At 30.6% G+C, this 22,125-nt stretch overlaps 1 protein-coding gene and 1 long non-coding RNA gene across 2 annotated transcripts in view; one reads left to right on the forward strand and one right to left on the reverse strand.

Annotated features, from left to right (window-relative positions):
- Window positions 1-22,125, reverse strand: part of LOC136985887 (serine/threonine-protein phosphatase 1 regulatory subunit 10-like) — a 660,716-nt gene that overhangs the window by 78,949 nt on the left and 559,642 nt on the right. The gene's annotated exons all lie outside the window — the stretch shown is intronic.
- Window positions 1,374-20,789, forward strand: LOC136985918 (uncharacterized). The gene is made up of 3 exons (XR_010882407.1): window positions 1,374-1,412; window positions 7,118-7,174; window positions 20,691-20,789. It is a non-coding gene; the product is annotated as an uncharacterized lncRNA (long non-coding RNA).

The following is a 22,125-nucleotide window of genomic DNA, read 5'->3' on the forward strand; positions in this document are numbered from 1 at the left end:
GACTGGAGACAAAAAATAAGAAAGTCATCCTACTTTCTAAATGCTATCATGCAGACAGCACCGTAGTTGCTAGTACCGCCATTTTGCGGTAAAGTCTGCAAACCATGACTCGGACTACGGTCATCTCCCAGAGGGATAGGTTAGGTTTGTTGGACAAGCCGCAAAAGCGGCGCGTAGTACTAGCCGACCGCGAGCAATAGCGAGCGTGTCGGCAACTGAGGGGGCCGTAGGCCCCTAGGTCGAGGAGCGCGAGGGCGTGCGAAAAGGACTTAACTCAAACTATAGAAGATCAGTTTGCTCGTGGATCAACACCTGCCTCTGTTGAAGGTATATATGGCCGACTTGCCGGACTTCCCGTTAATCACGGGATAGTCTTAGTGGAGACAGCGAAGTGACTCCCAATCATCACGCGATCGCCAGAAAAAAGTATGATAACTTTCTTATTTTTCGCCTCCGGTCCAAAAGTAGAGTATCGTTGTAATTTAATTATTATGCCTTTGTGTCCTTTTTTAACTTAATTTAAAATTTATTTTGTATACTAGTACTTTCTATATATTAACAGGACTTATTATACTGAAAAATATGGATGCTGGAAGTCCGAAACACAAGTTTAAAGTGTATATGTTCAGGTGAACTAAATAAAGAACATTATTTTTGATTTGTAAGACTAAATATCTGCATCCATATTTTCCAGTATAATAAGTCCTGTTAATATATAGAAAGTACTAGTATACAAATTAAATTTTATATTAGAGTATCGTTGTACTCATCTCGGTCTCCTGAGTTCAAATATATACTCAAAGTCCCGAAATTCCATAGGGTGCAATCTATAGTATCCCCATTTATGGTTTTCTGATATTAAAATATTTAGACATTTTTTTACATATAAATAGCATAATTCTAAATTTTTGTTTCATATAAAATCGTCTTTACATTCTTAAAAACAAACTGCATAATTATGTTAATTAAAAACTATTAATTTAACAAATTGAATGTAGAAAATACTTGTGGTTGCACTGTTGTTTATGTAAAGCTTCATTTTGATGTTTTATATGTACAACCACTTTTTAAAATAACCACCACAAAGTTTAGAATATAGTAATTAAATTAAGTGCCTGTTTCTAAAGTCTTTATAAATTTTAAATTCTGGTATTTAAATTTTGTTTGTGCAGTTAAAATCAAAATGAATTTAAAATACCACTTTATTTTTAATAACACAGATTCTTCGTATTTTTCTGAAATACATTTACAGAGTATATATTTGATGATATATTTTAACATAATTCATTTCTTCTGCAGAAAATGCACCATTTGGAACAACAGGACATTGTTAGAACGTTACCTTATTTTGATGTCTCTTGTCATTTTTATTGCTTTTCTTGTCATGGTTGGTGTTTTATTACATCTTCAAAGTAAGTGAAAACGAAAACAGACAAAAAGATATATTTACTCTTTTTTCCTTGTTTTTGTATCATTATTACAATTGAAAAGTTTTCTTGTACATATTAACAAACAAGAATCAAGAGTTAGAGTTGGAAGTCAATTAATAAACGTTTATCTACTAAAACTGAAGTAAAATTATACCACTACCCAAGGGCGCAAAGTTCTATTTCTAAAACGTTTGAAAATGAAATTGTGTACTTATTATAATCATATTTAATTAGTATCCTTCATCGATATGGCTTAATACTTAATAGATACCATCCATTATTGGGTGGTATCGATTAAATCCTTTGTTTTTGCGCGTCATAACTATAACTTGATCCTTGCTACTGAATTATTTATTGTATATATGTATTTGCTATTGCTAGTATGAAATGTTAATATATAAGAAAACAATACCTTACTATAGTATGTATAGCTATAATTTATATAATATTTAAAATTCAAGAACATTATTTGCAAACATGACGTCGAGCATCTCATCCATAATTATTCAATTGATATTTTATTTAAAGATCTTCGTGAAAGAATATATTAACTCAGTTTTTCGAGTTTTTGGGGAAAATCTCCCTAAGGTTTTGAATTGTTTGTATTTAGAACGTGTAATATATGATTATATTAAAGGCTGATAAATTAATCTATGAGAAATTATGGGTTTGGAAATCATATCAGCCCCATATGTGTAGAAATTCAACAATAAACTGAGTAACATGTTCTTGTCTGAACATTTTCGTTTATTTTATTATTTATATTCAATATATTTGTATACATACATGTATTTCAGATAATTGATTTTATATCCCTGTAGTTGAAGATATCCTCGCAAAAGTACACTTTTTATTCTATCGAATAGATGTGCTTTTGCGTATTTCACGTATTCGCATAAAAATTAGCAAAAGTAATGAAACAAATGATAAAAATATAAATATTCTACAATAAATCGTGTCATAGACTATTAGCTATAATACACACGATTTCACGGCCTCTTGAGTTATTTTAGCACGTACACTTAGGCAAAAAATAAACTTTGGGTTTTATATTAACAGTCGCATCCGGATGCTAAAAGTGTACGATGAAAACCCAGATGAGAGGTGTCGGCAAGTACCCCAAGATAATATATTTTTGCTATAACTTTGGAGTTTTAAAATAACCAGCTTTTAGAACTCAAAATAAATTTTTATTGTTAAAAATAAAGATTATAAAAATAAATTAATTGTACTCAGTACAAATTCTAAGAATACAGCTTTCCTCTTTCGACGTATGTCTAGGGCAAATGTATTTCACGCACTTTGTACGAGATTTCATATACAGTAGTGAACCGAAAATCGGAATCAATTGGGGACTGGGGTTGTTCAGATTAGGGATTTGTTCCGATTACGGTTTATGTACGAAAAAATATATTAACCTGTTCGATGTTCAAATTTTTCTCCGTTGCGTGTCGCTTCTTGTTGAATTTTTCTCCGTTGCGTGTCGCTTCGTGTTGAATTTTCGTCGATTTTAAGCTTAACGAAAATTTTTATAATAATAATCGAGGCTATCGTATCGTTAAAAATTATTTCTGCATTTTGTAGAAACAAAATAAATATATTGAAGAATATAAAAACATGAAAATTATACTTTAGAAGTAAATTTAGTATCAAAAACGTTCGATTCAGCACGACACAGTCCGACTGAAAATCGTGCCGATTTCCGGCGATTCCGATTACCGGGGTGCCGATTTACGAGTCTCTACTGTATTTTGTCTTTTGTTCTTGGATATAAAAAAAGGCATCTTTCTTTTTTAAGAATACTTCTAGTAGCATTCCTTGTTGTTCTTCCGATTTGAACTGTGCCGCTTGAAATTGCTCCCACGTGATTTCATTTAAAACCAAATGCTTTTAGTGTTGATACTGAACTGCTATGCAAACCTTGAGAATGTTCAAATCAGTATTTCATGTTGATCAGGCATAATAATTTGCATAGGTTCTTCAAAAAACTTTTTGATCTGATTCACATTTGGATATTTCTTGGCCCAAGTTTCGTTTGCCTGGCAATAAAGTGATGAATTATAAGTGACTGGATCGATCAAATTAAAAAAACACAATCATTGGCCATCTTCTTGTCCCACGCCGAAAGCTGTATGTTCTAATACATTTCTCAGATGTATCGACACTTGTTTTGGTTGAATTATAATAATGAATAATCTCCAATTTCTCACTTAATAAATACAATTTAAATACACTTAATAAATATAGTAAATACACTTTATGTTAATAGTTACTACTATAGTCAGGATTACAATTCCTCAAATCAAAATATAATGTAATATTCACACGAGAGCAACAATCCATCGCGCAGCATCAGATATTTTTTTAAATAGGAACCACTATAAATACTAAATTTTTCTCAAACATACTCCAAAGTACAAACCGTAGGAAATAAAAGTCAAAAAGTTCAAATTCCAAAATTAATATTTGTTTATAATATAAACAAAAATATGAGCTGGGGTTACAAGATGATCCCCCTTATCTGCATGCTACTGTTAATACGTATTGTAAATTTGAATGCCGTGTATCTCTTGACTACAAAGAACTCATTAAATTTAAGTGTCCTTACTAAAATAAATCATAACCAATATAAAAACATACAAATAAATCTATTTAGCTATTTTCAGATTTTAAAGCACCGATATTGAAAAAGTTGCATGCGACGAATATAACAGCAATTTTTTCAGTGTTTCTGTTCACCCCACAAATTCAAAATCACTACATCTGAGAAATAAAACAATCATTAAAAATGTCTAAATTAAAAATTAATTATTTATAATTATTAAATTTAATACGAGATTGAAACTTAACTGCCTACCTCTAGTCAAATTAATTAATTTCTAATGTTTAATTATAGCCTTTACATAGCCCAAGAATTTGGCATATCGTTTGGTGTGTTTACCAGACATATTATTTATGATTTGTTTGTTTTTTGTTTTCTGCACATCTAATTTCCATTTTAGGTTGGTCCATTCCGTGCTAGAAGAAAAGATTAAGAACGTTCACGCTCCTTAACAATGTATATTGTATAATTTTCTTTGAATAAACGTTATACATAAAATATTTCAGTATTTTTTCGGCATGAAACGCATTATCGTATTTTACATTAATTTATACGAAAAAAATGGTTTCGCTTAACCAGTGTTTTGAGAGACTAGAGTAATATTCTGGAACGAATTATGCTCGCTAAGCGAGGTTCCGCGGTATATAGATTACTAGAAGAAATAACTTATTTATAATGATTATCATATGTGAAATTATTTATTGCTTTCCTGTCTGCTATATGTAACAGAGGGATAGTATGGCGATCGGTTAAAAAATGATCCCCGGAAGATTTTTACACTTTTAGACTTGAAAAACGTCGAGAAATGCAAACAAATTCGTTTTCTTGTACATATCAGGGTTGCCAGATTGGCTTTTTTGATGCCAAATTTGCAAAATTTGGCTTTTTTTTTAGTGTGATTGGCGTGAAAAATTTTGTTTGGCTTTTTGGCTTTTTTCGAATAACATCATGATAATTTTATTTTTTAACAAATCTGATTTTATTTTTTCCAGTAGGCATTTTAAGTTTTATATTATAAATTCTAAGTTGTATATTATTAAAAGAAATGATCTTGGATCAGACTAATTTTCTCTGTTTCCATTTGCAACTCCAATAGTTCAAGAATTTGGAAGGTTAAATGGCCTTTTTCAACAAAATAAAGCAGACCCTTATCAGTTGCATAAAAGTTTATTTTGTACTACAAAACTTTAAAAAGTAGACTTTATGATGGTAATTATAAGAAAAGTATTTCTAAAGTTGATTTTGGAATGAATTTTTTGAATGAATGAGATAAATACCTGCAAGTAAATAATGATGAAAAAGTCAAGCAACAATTTCTAACTATCAAAGAAAGGTGTTTTCACACGTTAGAAGAGGCTTTAAATCAAGTTCAACAACGGCTTCCATCGGCAATGAATTGATTTCAAGATCTAGCGCAATTAATCCCAAATATAATTTTAAACCAAGCTTTATGACCAAAGTTTTCTGAATTGTTATTTTTGAATTTAGCACAAGACAATCTTAATATGATTGAAGAGCAATACAGGAAATTACCTTTTGTCAATTGGATAAACGAAAATCAATTTAAGAAATGTGAAATACCCAATGAAAGTGAGCTTTTTTTACCAAAAAGTATTACAAAATCCCCAATTCAAAGAACTTGCGACTTTTGCCCTCAATTGCCTAATACAGGTATACCTCGAGTTACGTCGTTCTCGATAATACGTCGTTTGTCAAAAAAGTATATGGAAAAATAAAAATCAACTTTAAGTCATTTTATTCGACTATACATCCGTCTGCCACAAATATTGAAGTCGTAATATCACTAGAAAAGCGTTAAAAGCACATAAAATCATATAAAAATATGTACATTTACAGTAAATGTTAATATAATCATCATAAATCCTAGAGTACAAAACATGAAAACATCTGTGTTTCTGTGTTGTCGTCTTATTTAGCGGTCTTTAAGTACTGATTATTGGCGTTTTCCACTGTAGTTACGTAACTACACAAGTAAGTTCGACTTACGTCGCCTCTCCTGGAACCAATTACCAACGTAAGGCAAGGTATACCTGTAACACCCATTAGCAATGCTACAGTAGAGAGAGTGTTTTCACTTTTAACTCATTTTAAGAATAAGGCAAAGAATAGAATGCAACTTTCTCTTCTAGATGCAATTATTAGGATTAGGTCACAACCTTTGTCCTCAAATATATGTTGCAAAGAATTTAACCCTTCACATAAAATGTTAGAGTATGTTACTTTTGAGAAACTGTATTCCTCTGATTCAATTTCTTCCCAAATCATGAAGATATGCTTTTTGGAAAAGAAGCGTTAACATAATAAAATAGCATTCAAGTATAATTAAAGTATAATGTATATAAAATATATAATAAATTTTGGCTTTTTTCTGGCTTGTTTTTATTTTAGTTGGCTCTTTATAAAAATTTAAATCTGGCTACCGTGGTACATATGGATATTAGTGTGTGCGATTGGGGCACGATTTTATTCACCCTGTTTCTGAAGCTTAATAACTCCTGTTTCTTTTTGACGAAAATTTCTGAAATTTTATTAGGGAGACTGATGCCATTAAATTTTAGGGATTAAAGGTCGACGGAGTGGGGAGATAAAAGGAAGTGGTGTGTCATATCTGCAGTAGGGTCAGACTTAATGACAATTTTACTCGTTATTAGCACTTATTATCTTTTATAAAACCGATCACTATCTATAAAATTAAGCTTTTTGCCATTTTATAATAATTAAAAATATATAAAATTTTTTAATACAATATCCTAACAGATGGCGCCACAGACGCAATTTTAACTGTTGCCGGGAAAGTTAAACAACTCGTTGCAGGATATTTTTTATGTATATTTTAGTATCAGAGTTAAAAGTTTGTATTTTGAGAAATACCATCTATATTAAATTTTAAATACATTAATCTTCTTAATAGCTATTTTTGAATTTTCTATGAATTTGTTAAGAAGATTAATTTAAAAATAGGACAAAAATCAAGTAATTCCAATTCAAATACGGTTTAATATTATTTTCAATTTATAATGATTCATTTACATATAAATTTATTAAAACTATTTATTACTTATAGATAAATCTCAAAAACCAAAGAAAGAAGTTTGCTTAACTAACATATGCAAATTTTCAGGTGAGACTTATTTTTCTTTATAGACTATTATTTTGTGATCGTTTCTGCTTGTATTGTAAATTTCAAAAATATGTTTTTATTTAATTACTAAATTGTAATTATAAGAATTTTTAAGAAAAACGTTTCACACATATTGCACCAGACAAAATGATAAGATTCTTGTAACAATAAGCTATAAATAGTATTGTTATTTTGTATGGATTCGAAGAAACCCGCATCTAATCTTTCGTAGTCTCACTTTAGAAATTGTTGATTGGGTTAAAGTGTACCTAGGTAACCCCTATGGCGGCACTTCCGGAATCTCGATATCATTTGCGATTAGAAATGCAAATTTTTAATTTTCGTGGGTCTGAGAACGCACGTTCTAACCTAACCTAACCTAGTCTAATAAATTACCAATAATTTGGTAATTTATTAGGGAATGGAATAGGTTAGGTTAGAACGTGCGTTCTCGGGCCCACGAAAATTAAAAATTTGCATTTCTAATCGCAAATGCTATCGAGATTCCAAAAGTGCCCTTATAGAAATTTCCTAGGTACACTTTAACTGTTGATTGATTTACAGTTATTAACCTCTGTTCCGAAGAATCTTTCTATTTTAATGTGAAAATTACATAATGTCTTCACGATATAGAAACAACACTCACAATTCAATATTTGTCGTAGGTGGTTGGAAATATTTGACGTCTCCCTTTTCCAATAAATAAACAAAAAATTATACAGCGAAATCTTAAAGCTATATGTGACATCGATATATGACAAAAGTATAAAAAGTATTTATATCAAAACTACTTATTACCGTAGAAAAGCGAAATGACAAGTACAGTATTAATATTTCGAAACATATATTTAAGTTTAACAATAACCCTTGAATTTCTTTTTAAAAATATTTAATACAAATATACTTTTATATACACACGTAGAATTTCATCCCAATTAATAGCTTATTCCATTCATTGTGATTCTACGTTCGTATAATAAAGTATATTTGTATTAAATACCTATTTAAGTATTGCCTAATCTTTTGAGAGTAATGTCTGCAACACTAAATATTGAAAACTAAGCATGTTTATAAATAGAAACGGATATAACGTATGTAAAACTTTTCTTCATTTTTATCCTAGATTTAACAAGTTCTTTTTCGTAATGGATATTGATCAGAGATGAACTCCTAATTAACTTTTTTATAGAGTTATTCATTAATGCATTTCAGATTAACATAAAATTGTTTCAATTGCTCCTCGGGCTACAAAAGTTTTAAAAAATAAATATTTCCTAAAATTATGAAAACATTTGTAAGAGGACAATAAGAACAAACCTTATCTTAATACTTTATGATACATCAATACACCTTATTTGTTATTCCGCTTCGTGTCTACAACACTTTTTTAGTTGAGTATAACCACGTACCATACGTCATCGATTTCCATTCCTTTGTTTAAATTAAATTTATTTTTACATCGATTTATCAAGATATGTTTTTTGAATATTTTCAAATGTAAATCTTATTCTCTGTACAAACTTTTTATTCTATTTCTATCAATAATGCATTTATTTTCTTGGCAATGCCCATGGAGATTGATGATATTTTAATCTTATGGATTTTTTCTAGATTGCCACATTTTAAATTAATTCTATTTTTTAATTTCGTGGCCCATACTATTTTAAATTTATTAAAATACTTTTTGTATTCTTTCTAATAAACTACGTATATAAGGGAAACCACATATATTTATTTTCATTTTATTTTTTATCCAGTTATTTAACAATTTACTTGGATAGCCATTAAGTAAGAATTTATACTTTAGTGATCTTGTTTTTTCAACTTATCTGTTGAGTTTGTGGTCCTTGTCCAAATTTTGGCCAAAGCTGTAACGAAATTGTTTTCTTTTTTAAGTATAGTGGACAGTAGAATTTAAAATTGATTGTTTTTTCACGTTACGTTCTTTTTCAGACGTTCTAAATTTTTTATTATTTTTAAATCTTAAACTTGTTATATTTAAGTAAATTACGGTAGACCCTATTCTATAACATGGTAGATACGTTCCGTGTTATATGAATTCCGTGTTGTACGAGTCATACATGAGCCAATCACAGCCTGGCACGTGTGCAGTTTAGGGGCTACGGCTGTTTGAAAGGTTTTCACGCTATTGGTCCAGATTCGACCAACTTTTTCGCGACACGAGTCGGCGATGACATTTTACCGTGTTATACGAGTCTTTTTTTAGCGTGTTATACGAACACGATCGCAATTTTAACCGATTCTAGACTAATTTGACTCAAAATTTCCAAATCACGTATAATTTTTTGGGAATAATCCATATAAACTTCGCTATAAACAAAAAATTGTAGGATTACTTACCGAGTGTGCACCGTTCGACGACGCCATTGCTTAAGCTTGTTTTCGTAGCGGAGCGGCTCATCGAACGGCGGGTGCGTGTTTCCTGATAAGTTATTTTTCTGCGAAAAATTCGCTGAACTTTGAAGACATCATTAATATAAATATAATTTTTATGGCCGTTAAATAATAAATGGTTTTTAGTAGGTCTATGGCTCGTTTAAACTCAACGGTTTGTTCAATGTCCGCTATTAGTCCAGATTCGACCAACCTTTTCGCGACACGAGTCGGCGATGACGTTTTACCGTGTTATACGAGTCTTTTTAGCGTGTTATACGAACACGATCGCAATTTTTCGCCGTGTTATACGAATCCGTGTTATATGAATCCGTGTTATAGGGGATCTACTGTAATTGAATTATTATTTTCTAATTCTTGTTCAAATTTTATACCAGGCATGGGCAAATCTTTTTGAGTCGCATGCGGCTCTTGCTGAAAGTGTTAATTTCTGTATTTTATTATTATTTTTACAATTTTATTTTTATAATTTTGTAAAAATATGTTTATTAAAAAATTCAATATTTGCTTTATATTATAATAAAGCAAATAATAAAATCGCGCGCCTTACCATACTATTCGCCACGACAGTACAGAACTGCGGCTCCCATGCAATTTGCAAAACCTACATTTCGGCTTCCACTGAACTCTTGCTTGCCCACCCCTGTTTTATACCTTTGATTAATTCTTTGGAAAATTTATAATCTTTGACTTTTCTATATTATTTTTATCACAAATTAGTAGTATGTCATCCACGTATCTGGCTAAACATTTCATTCCATTTAATTGCGCAAATTTTCTATGTCTACCATAGAAAATGCTGCTAGTTTTGAGACTAAAATTTTTCTGTTCCCATGTTACTTCCGTCTGATTTCCCACACATTTTGTTTTTTATTTCAAAATAATTATTACAGTAACAATATTCTATTAAATCTATTCGCCATACTTTTGTATTTATATTTTTAACGTGTTTTCTACAGTGTTTTATTCTATTTTATTGAGGGATACATCGAGACTATATCTAAACTAGAATTTCTATAAGCTGGTTTAAATTTTATGCTAAGTATTTTCCTCATTAATTCATCAAAGAGTTTACAGAAAATTTAGAATTCTGAATATGATATAATTTTATTCTTATGAATAATTCTAAATTATATAAAACTGAAATTCTAACGTCTACGAGTGGACGATTCTTCTCTTTAGATTCATGTTGGCCTACTTTCAGTTTGATTTTTAAATACGGTGTGTAACCTCCGCAAAATTAAGAAGTTTTTTTTGTCTCATCTGGTGTAATATAGTCTTTTCTTCTTAATTTCTTAATTTTTCCTTTATCCTTATTTTAATTTATTCCTTTGGATCTTTTTTTAATTCTTTAATTATAGCTAGATATAATTTGAAGTTCTTTTTATTCTATTCCCGTTTGTTTGTATTATAGCAATGACTATTTGTTTTGCTTTGGTTTTTTAAAGTAATATTCTATTAGTTTATTTTTTTCTTATCTTTAATTATTTGCGCATCTGTTTTACCAATGCTTGTCATCTTAGCGAGGTCCTTTTTTATACTTTGTTTCAGATTCCTTTTCTCTTTTTTCTTGACTTTTGAACTATGTATCATTTTAATAACGCCAACACAGTTTTTATTCGTTTAGTAGATATAAGAGTGTTAAAGTAATAATTGCAAAGTGTATATTATTGTGCTTGGAATTTCCAAATTAGTCTTATTAATAATTAACTTATTTTTTCATTTTTGTTTTTTTCCATGGTGGATAACAGAATAATGTGTTTACTTTTTTTGTCTTTATTTACATGATATTGTTCATCTTTGACTGAATTAAATTATTGATTTTTTTAATATTTAATCTATTAATTTATTTTTTAATAAAAAATTTCCTACTTTTAAACACGATAATTGATTTTAGGATCTGTTTTTCTATTTTCCATAGTCTTTTCGTTGTATTTACTTTTCACTAGCCTACATTTAGTTTAAAAGAAAATATTTATAATATTTAATTTTTAATACAATTCATTTTTGTTCAAGAATGTTAATGGCTGTCAGATTACAATCCAGATTATCTATGTCTACTTAATGCCATAGAGGCATAGACCGAATAAACCTACAACATCAGCCTTCAGGGATTATTAATGAAATAGTTTTCGTAAGGAGAATTGTATTAACACCTAGATGGGGTACACATTTAGTAACTTTCTCATTAGAATTAAAGAGCATGAGTGCAATGTAAGGAAAAAGAAATGCACACCCGCATTAGCCACTCTTTTCACAGTCCCAAATAATATCCTATATTTTGTAAATGCGAGAATCCTTCGAAAATCAAGAAACGCAAAGAAAGACAAGATTGCAAAAAAAAATTCTGTATTTATAAACATGACAAAACCGCCAATGTATCAATCGTAAGGATGCGAATTACCGTTCATGCATGAAAATATATAATATGACATTTATGTCGTGCCTAGCAGAAACCACGAGAATGGGGGTCATTACATATGAATAGTTGGTAAATATAATTAATTTACAATAGCAGTGTTTGAAAATTTTAGAAAGTTTTTAATGGTAGTATTTTTGTGATTGTATCCATTGTGTATTTTATACAAACTGTAGTTTGTAATATGCATGTAAGAGCTACAGGGTGTCCCAAAAAATGTATACAAACTTTAAATTATTATAAAGTCGGTGTTTATTAAAAAATACATTTCATTTTAAAAATGTAATAGAACGTAGAACATTATTTAATTGTTTTGTCAACGTCTGTTTTCAAACTGACGTCCGTTCTGGTCCACGCACTGCTGACAACGCGAAGCAATGGAATCGCAAACATCACGAAACATCTCGTTTGTTATTTGTGTGCATTATCGTTCAATGGCTGTCTCAATTTAGCAACTGTTGTATGTTTCATAGCGTAGACTTTGTCTTTTAAGTAACCTCATTAAAAAATGTAGTGGTGTGAGGTCTGGTGAATGCGGAGGGTATTATACGAAACTCCTTTGTCCAATCCACCTGTTTGACAAGATCTCATCAAGGTAGGATCTAACATCGTGATGGTGGTGTGGAGTGCCCCATTTTAAACGTTTCTCTCATTCGAGTGATGGTAAGTTGCGTTGATGTATCTGTTTGAAACTCCCCACTAAATTGTCTTTTTACTTCAACTGAGTTTTCACACTTCCAGTAGCACTTAAAAATGAATTTCTTTTGTTCAAAGCTTAGTCTGACTTCCATTATTAATTCTAACGGGTTTAACCTGGAAATAAAAAAACATCAATTGAGCTGTCAGATGTTGAAGTGTGTATACATTTTTTGGGACATTCTGTATTTAATGTTTTATATTTGTGACATAACGTAAAATGTTTCAACAATTAATTCGAAATTTGGATGCCGTAATTCGATATATATATGTAATATTCGAATATTCTGTTATGTGTGCAAAAACAGCCATAAATATTTAATTGATTAAATTAATTTGCTGGTTAATGGAATAAAATTAAATGAAATTAAATTTCAATATGTCCGATGTATTTGTTCACATAAATCCTAATAATTTCAGCTGGTTTCATTCTAAAAAATATGGACTTCACCGTCGATCCATGCGACAATTTTTACGAATTTTCATGCGGATCTTACCTGAAATACGAAAACATTTACGACGAAAAAATACGTAGTTTTACAAATTTAAAAAATTATATCCTTTATTTAGAAAAGGGTAAGCAATATTTTAATTTAAATATTTGTTTTAATAAGTATAATAATAATTTTCATATAGTATAATTGCAAATTCAGAACAGTTGGAGAAACCAAAAAATTTCAATGATCCAGCATTCGTTAAAAAAGTAAAGAAATATTTTAAATCGTGTTTAAATAAACGTATGTATTACATTGATTTTGAATTAGTAATTAAATGCAATGAATTTATAATCCTTTACTTAAATTACAGCTAGCGACATGAAAGAGATTATTCATGGAATTTTAAGTGCAGCTAACTTGGATGGTTGGCCACTTTCTGAAAACGATAATTCAAAATTAACAATGGAGGAAGTTATAGTACTAGCACACGCTTACGATAGCCCTGGATATCTGTTTGGATTACATAGGGATCAAAACAGCTCTTACATAAATGTAATTTTTAATAATTTTAAAAATTTACAAAACATTTTAAAAATATATTGTTTACTTGTGTAATTATAAAATAAGTAATTACGATAATAGTTTATAACAGTTAATAATTTAAGATTTCATTTAAATGAGCATATATCATTTCTGAACTCCAATTAAGACTGATCTTAATGGCAATGATTCAAATGTGTTAATTAAACAAAAAGTTTTACAATAAATGTATAAATATAGAAACCGATAGAAATATAACTCATTACTTATAACTTACAAAACGATAAACATCATGAAATATTTAATAATTTCAGAAATAAAGCAGTCAAAATGTTTTAGAAAAAGTTTAATCTATAGTATTTGATAACAATAGAAACACTGGATGCGTTATTTGTAAACAATGTTATTTCTATTTTGTTAGAAAGTAAAACCTTTACATAATATTGAAATATTATTATTATGTAATTTAATACAAAATAATTCTGTTTAAAGCAATGAAGAGAAGGAAGAACGAAATAAATTTTTCATGTTTTTAGTGAACGCTTTTAAATGTATTTGTGGATGTTGTGCAATTGATATTTTATGGACGTTTAATGCTATCTTCTTATAGTGATATTTTATGGGCAAAATAATCTCATAGTCAATGTTATCTTAACACATTTGTAATTGAACTTCGCTTTAACGACTTTTTTTCTGAAAAATACTCGTTTTGTTTATTTATTTCTAGTTTTTCTCGAAGGTATTGATTTTGCTATATAAGCCCTGAGGTTTGTTAGCTTCAAGGTCGAATTCCGTTTTGTAAAATAGATTGTATTTTTATAAAATTGTTAGGATCTGCCAACTTTATAAAAGTAGTTCATTATCAAAAAACTTTTTGAGATATAAAAAGTGTAATAGTGAACATTTTGTATGATTTTACTTAACTTTAACTAATTTACTTCATATATCGTATAAGTGTAATAACTAAGATAAAATTACCTATAGACATATATATATATATATAGACATGTCTATTATTTAGCATAGTACGGTAGTCCCTCGTTGTATCGCTCTTGTCGAAAGTAGAAAAGAAAAGGCGCGATATAATCGACTACTTAAAATTTTGGTGTTTTACTAAACAGATTATACATGCTATAAAATATCTATCCTCTATTCTTTCATTGGCAAATGTTTCCGATATAAAATAAGCTTAGTTTTTTAATACTGAATTTTATTTGTAGTTACAGTAGAGCGTCGATAAGTGGAACGTCGGTAAGTGGAATGGCCGGAAAGTGGAAACGATTTTCAGTCGGACTGTGTCGTGCTGAATCGAATGTTTTTGATACTAAATTTACTTCTAAAGTATAATTTTCATGTTTTTTTATATTCTTTAATATATTTTATTTTGTTTGTACAAAATGCAGAAATAATTTTTAACGATACGATAGCCTCGATGATTATTATAAAAATTTTCGTTAGGCTTAAAATCGACGAAAATTCAACACGAAGCGACACGCAACGGAGAAAAATTCAACAGGAAGCGATACGCAACGGAGAAAAATTTGAACATGGGACAGGTTAATGTATTTTTTCGTACAAAGTCGGAAACTGGAACAAATCATTAACTGGAAGGACCCCAGTCCCCAATTGGTTCCACTTATCGACGCTCTACTGTATATTGTTCACTTTTACGTAAACATCGATACCACGAATGCCCATTTAGCATTATTGTTTCTTTAACAATGACATTTAAAGATAAATACTGTCGATAGAGGAACAAAATTTATTTCAAAATAAATCGCTTATTAAAAACTAACAGGTAGGCCCGGCGTTGCTCGGGGAAAAGTAACGATAGCGAAGATTAAGATTATTACGTTATACTGATAAAAGAGTAATTTCATCAACAAACTAAGTTTTTCTAAAGAAAGTTCGAATTTGAAAATCGAATGTTCTAATGTTGTTCGATTTTCACGACGTGTTCTGATTATATCGTTCGATTTTCATCGAATATTCTAAAGAAGAAAGGTCGAGAAAAACCGAACTAATCTGTTTAAATTTGAAAATCGAATGTGTTCTAACATATTACTTATTTTTTTCTCTCCAGCGCCCATAAATCTTGCACGTTGCTTTCTCTTGTTCTCCATTCTTACTTAACACTTCCATTGTTACTTAACAATTTGGTACTTAAATTTGGTACCCTGTGTACCAAATTTCCACTTTCAACACCTAACCGTTTTAGCGAAAATTTAGATTATTACGTTATAGTCAACCTTACCCGTTTTCACAGAATGTAAGATGTAAAGGTCCGCTTTTAGAGTAGCAGGTCTAAAAGCCACACGACCGGAGTAATTGGTCCCACCTGGCGTTGAGTCTATAAACGGCCGGAAAGAACAAAGGGGTAGCGTCTCCGTTTAAGGGTACACGTCAATGTGTTTGCCACGTGTTGGTCGGCTTGAAAAATGTAAACAAGGAACGGACGCGACTGTAAGCTGAGTCATCAGGGAGCAGGGCAGACGACTTTGGAAGCTCCCAGGGGAAAAGAAGAACCTGATTGGTCGCAAGTTGTCACCGTGGATCTCTTTAAATTGTAAGAGTGGCGAGAGGAACGGAGAGAAGGGCGAGAGACCGGATATGTGGTAGTCTCTGACACTTAGGAAGCCCGTGACGTGTAGAGAGAGTGTTCTCCTCTTAGAAATTCCTCTGAAAAGGGTTAGAGTAGAGACCGAACGGCAACACGGTTGAGCCAACTCCGCAAACTGACCGGAGTTTCCCCAGAGTCTAATAGTCCCCAACAGACAAGCTTTCACATGAGACACCACACCTTTGTTGCATGTGTGTGTAATGTTGTGAAACTTGTATATCCTGTAAATATTTGTTTTGTAAATAAGAACTAACTCGAGACGGATCATCGTAAAAATCGTAGTGGATTACATAAAGATCTTCACTCAAGAATTGGGTCCCCCTGTTTCCGGACTAATTACAGAATTTTTGATGGGTCTAAAAGTATGTTTGATTTCCCGCAAATCGAAAAAAGCTGCATCTGCGCTTTCTCTTAACACTTCCATTGTTGACACTTGCCATGTTACTTAACACTTCCATTGTTACCTAACACTTCCATTGTTGATAAAAGTGTTAAGCCTTAATCCTGTGCCTCTCCCGTGGGGAGGAATTTCGAAAAATCTCTTCTTAGTGTGCGTTCTCGTGACGTACCCTAACTCTGTACCAAATTTCAACTTTCAACTCCTAACCGTTTGGGCTCTGTGCTGATTATTATTATTATTATTATGTTGGGTTAAATAAGATATACTCGGTTAACACCGGTGGCTGTGTACCATGCCGGACCAAAGTCAAGACATAGTAACCAAAACAGAAATTAAAGAAGTGTATCAGTGTGTGTGTGTCTGTATTCAGGAATTTTCTCACAATATGACATGTATTCAATGTAGTGGCCTTCTGTAGTGTGATGTATGTGTTTCTACTCAATTCTAATGTGCCCAGGTTTTGTGTAGTGTGTGTGGTATGACACCTGTAGAGGAGAGAACAACAGGTACAATAAGCACCCTATCCATTCTCCACAGATGCCTTATTTCCTGGGCGAGTTCTGTGTACTTGCTAATTTTTTCAGTGCATGTGTTTTGTATATTGTGAGTGTTTGGAATGGCTATGTCTATAATGTATGTGATTTTATTGTGTTTGTCAATGAGTGTGATGTCTGGTCTGTTGTGGTAAATTGTTTTATCTGTGATTATGGCTCTGTCGTAGTACATTTTGTGCGTGTTGTTTTCCAATACTGTCTGTGGAATGTATTTGTAGTATGGTTCGTGGATGTCTACTAATTTGTGTTTCCTTGCAAGCTCTTGGTGTATTATATTTGCTACTTGTTTATGTCTGTGTAAATAATCTGTTTGTGCCAAGAGCTTGCAACCAGAGGTGATGTGTTGTATAGTTTCTGGCATGATGTGACATTTTCTGCATGTGTCATTTGTGAGTGTTGCATCTTTGAGTATGTGTTTTCTGTAGTTTTTAGTATTTATGACCTGATCCTGTATGGCGATCATGAATCCTTCTGTCTCCCCAAAGAGGCATCCCCGAGCTAACCAGCTGTTTGACGCAGTTTTGTCAACAAAATCCTGGGCCAGATCATAAGGATGCCTGCCATGGAGTGCCTTTCGAGCCCACGATTGCTTAATGATGTCTATGCTTTTTATATGTTGTGTTGTGTCCATATGATGTGAGTGTAAGTTTAATGGTGTGTTATTTGAGTCTGCTAGAGTTACTGCTTTATGTAATTGTGATGTTTCTTGTTTTTTGTAGAAAAACTCTCGCAGTGACTGTATTTGTTTGTAGTGAAGGTTAACTATGTCAATCAGGCCAAGTCTGCCATCTTTACGTGGAAGGATTAATCTTTCTGTGGCGGATTTAGGATGATGTTGTTTATGCTTAGTAAGTGTAGTTCTTGTTTTCCTTTGGAGTTGCTCAAGATCTGTGTGAGTCCAATGTATAACTCCAAAGGAATATGTGAGTACTGGAATGACATATGTGTTTATTGCTTTAACTGTGTGTTTTGCATTTAACTCTGTTCTGAGAATAGCATTTAACATACTTTGGTATTCTTTAATTAATCTTTGCTTTATTTGTGTATGTTCTGTTAGTTTGGCCTGTTGGAATCCTAAATACTTGTAGAACTCGCCCTCTTCCATGGATTCAATAATGTCTCCATTTCCAAGCGCAAAATCTTCTTTCTTCAGGATTCCTTTTTCTATGTGAAGTGTTTTGCATTTATCTAGGCCAAATTCCATTTGTATGTCCTTGGTGTGTGAATGTGCGATTTGTAGGAGTTGATGAAGTTGTTTTTGTGTGAATGAATAAAGTTTTATGTCATCCATGTACATGAGATGTAACAGTGTAAACTGTGTTGTTTTTCTGTGTCTGATATTGTAATCATATTGCATGTTGTTTAATATGTTGGATAATGGGTTCAGAGCTAAGCAGAACCAGAGAGGACTAAAGGAATCTCCTTGAAAAATTCCTCGCCTATTATTATTATTATCATTATTATTATCAACTCATCTCGATTATATGTATAGATTCGCGTGATTTGTGTTTTTCAATAAAAATTATAAATACAGTAATTGAAAATTTAAAAAATAAATATCGAACATTAATTTTATGAGTTTTGATATTCTATTATAAGTAAAAGTTCTCTAAAAAGCAAAATAAAGTTAATACTGTATAAAAATTTTAGAACTTTTAGTTCAGAAATAAAATCTTTTCCATACACAATACGCAACGAATTAGATATTTCACACCTGTGGGTGTGAATAAAGGTGTGAAATATCAAATTCACAGAAACTTGAAAATGTGGAGACAATAATTAAAACTAATAAATAAACAACTTTTAATATCAAAAGGAAATATAAATGATAACTGATCTGTCCCGCTGTTTTGCTTATTTAGATCTTAAAGGATTTATTTTTTCACCTGCAGTGATAATTTCAAGACCAATGGTAGGGATAAATACCGCATTTCGTTGCAAAAAGAAATTCAATGGCAATTGATAATTTAAAATTTATTGATTCCAGTACTTTTAAAATTTTGGGGTGGGAAACACGATAGATCCGAATTCGCAATATGACAAGAAGCAACTATAGCAACAAATGTCCAGTAAATAAGATTAAAATGAAAAGTTTTAATATCAAAAATAGATACTTAAGTCACTTAAAATATGTATATGTCAATATATTTTGATTATGATTTTATAAAAAATAATGCATGCATTTTTTAACAATTTACTATTCGACTTTTTAATTTCACAATTACACTTAACAATATTTTGAAAAATTAGTGCTAAAGCTGCATCACGAATTGCTTTAGCATTTTGTGTGTCCTCTTGTTTTCTTTTGGCTATGTCCACCCATGAATTTCTTGTTCGTTTAATTTTAATATTTGATCAGTCTAATGCAACTGTTCATAATTTAATTATATAGTTATAAGATCACGCTTTTTTATACTCCATTTGATGTTAAGGCTTTTTATACCACTGTCCATAGTTTCCAGAATGGTATTTCTTAAATTTCTTCACTTGCTGTAGCGCAGGATGTGAGGAATCTTCTTAGTGTGTTTGCAAAACTCGTCAAATCATTAAAGCAAATTTTCTGATGAGCCAACTAAAATTTTTGGACCGTATTGTTATTTGGTGTCTTTTAAGTATTAAATGAACCTTTTTAAATAATCAAAAATCCACATACTTTATAAACACACTGTAAAACACGATAAAATCTTTTTGAAACAAGAAAATATATGCAAAGAACTTTGAATATTTATTTTTTAATACGAGTCCTGGATTGCAAGCCGCAGAAAAATTGTTGGAGTGCTCTATTTAGCATGTATGCCGAGGGTACTCCCGTACCTAGCATATTCTACTTTAACAGTCGCAGACTGCTAACTTTGAATATAAAATTACCAATATATAACAGCCTTATATATTTATTTAAATATCATGTTTTATATAGTTTATTTCCTATCTTGGCGTATCTGAATAAAATACAAAGTGAACATTCTACGGTTGTTTATTTTGAGCTTTTGTAAACATTATTGAATAATTAATAGATTGCTTTCAGCTTTTCATCTGAGAAAAACGAAAGTGCTTCTTCATATCGTGACCATGTTTAAAAAAGTAATGACAATTTTTTTTACATAGTATTGGTTTCGTTATTAGCAAAGAACTACTCTAATTGACTACCGTTACCTCATTATTATATAACGAAAGATTATAACGGAAAATTTCGCTTATATTTTCTATAACGTTACGACTGTTCATAAGGTTATAGCAAAATATTTTACCGAACTACCAATGCACAAATGCTCGATTACTGAGTTGAATGTTCGCAGAATTGAAGTCAGAGTAAGGAAAAGCTACACTATTATAAACTTATATACTATTAAACTGTTAACTCATAAGCTATTATATACTAATTTATGCAATATAATTTATATAATATTGTAATACTTTGATCTTATTCATTTGTAGTTAAGTGATGGATTTGATTTCGTTGTAACGACTGTGTTATTGAATACGACTGAAAGAAAGTGGATTAAGTTAAAAGAGAAATATGTGCGTCTGATAGACTACGTACTTTCTGAATTAGATTTGTCAACAGAAAATAAGAACAAGCATATTGATGAAATAATCGACTTTCAAACATCTTTAGCAAAAGTAAATAGAAATATTGATATTTGTTAACTTAAAAAAATGGAATCCATACTTAAAAATAATAATTTTTGTGTAGATTCTAGATAAAGATTATAATTATAATTCAACAATGTAACTATATCAGAATTACATTCGAACTGCTCACAGGTACAACAACATATTTATAAATAGCAATAGTTTTATGCTTATTAATCTAGTTTAATATTATATACTTTAATTTTAGATTGACTGGAAGAATCTGTTTATGTTTTTATTTGAATATCTTCAACACCCAGAAGAATATAATGATCAATTTCTTATAAATGTAGACAGCGTGGACTTCCTGACTGATCTATGTGAATTTGTTGGAAACACTAAAAATAAAAGGTGAGAACATTTAATTATTATCATAAAAGTATTATATAAATTATCACACAAACACTTTAATCGACACAAAAAAATCATTATTTTCTTTCTGATAGTGTGTATTATCGAATTTGAATTAGAACTCATTACTCATCCCTTATCCAGCGTGACTAATAATACTATTGCCACTAATCCATCATAATATGTAAAACTAAGTCTAATCGTATTTCTCATTGTAGCTGAGCAATTTAATGTTTTTTCGTAGATAGGATTTACGAAAGCCATCGTATAATATGTTACTGCTAACGATAAACTAATTAGCATTCATTATCGAAAGTATAGAAATCAAGTATCTTCCGGAGGCACTTCTGTTAGCTACAGTTAATTAAAAATTCGAAGTGTTACACGTCGTCAGTTTAGAACTTGTTGAGTGGTGGCAAATCAAGGAAGAAGAACGGCGATAGCAAAGGGTAAACTTAAGAATTTTCTTATTTTATCTAAATCAATTCATAATATGAAGAATCATAGCAGCTTCAAATAATGTGTTCGGTAGTCAATGATTATGAAATTCATTTAAAAGATATCAGAATAAGAATAAAATAAAATTTATTTTGATTTAAGAAATCGTAAAACTAAAGATGTATACATTTAAATGGCGATTATATTAAAATATCAAGTTCAATATATTTATCATTTTAACGTAATATATTTTATAATTTTGATTATATTGTTATTGGAAAAGTTAGGGGCAGGACACTCCTATTAACTATATATAAACTTACGAGGAAAACCGAAAGTCACGTTATTTCAATTCGAAACTCTTTTCCAGAACGAAGTTAGATTGTTGAGCGGCATGACTCCATTGTTAATAAGAAAAGTATGTTGTACAGAAGAAAAACTATTAAAA

Source organism: Centruroides vittatus, unplaced genomic scaffold (genome assembly GCF_030686945.1).
Source record: "Centruroides vittatus isolate TY-2023 unplaced genomic scaffold, ASM3068694v2 contig_980, whole genome shotgun sequence".
Taxonomy (NCBI): Eukaryota; Metazoa; Arthropoda; class Arachnida; order Scorpiones; family Buthidae; genus Centruroides; species Centruroides vittatus.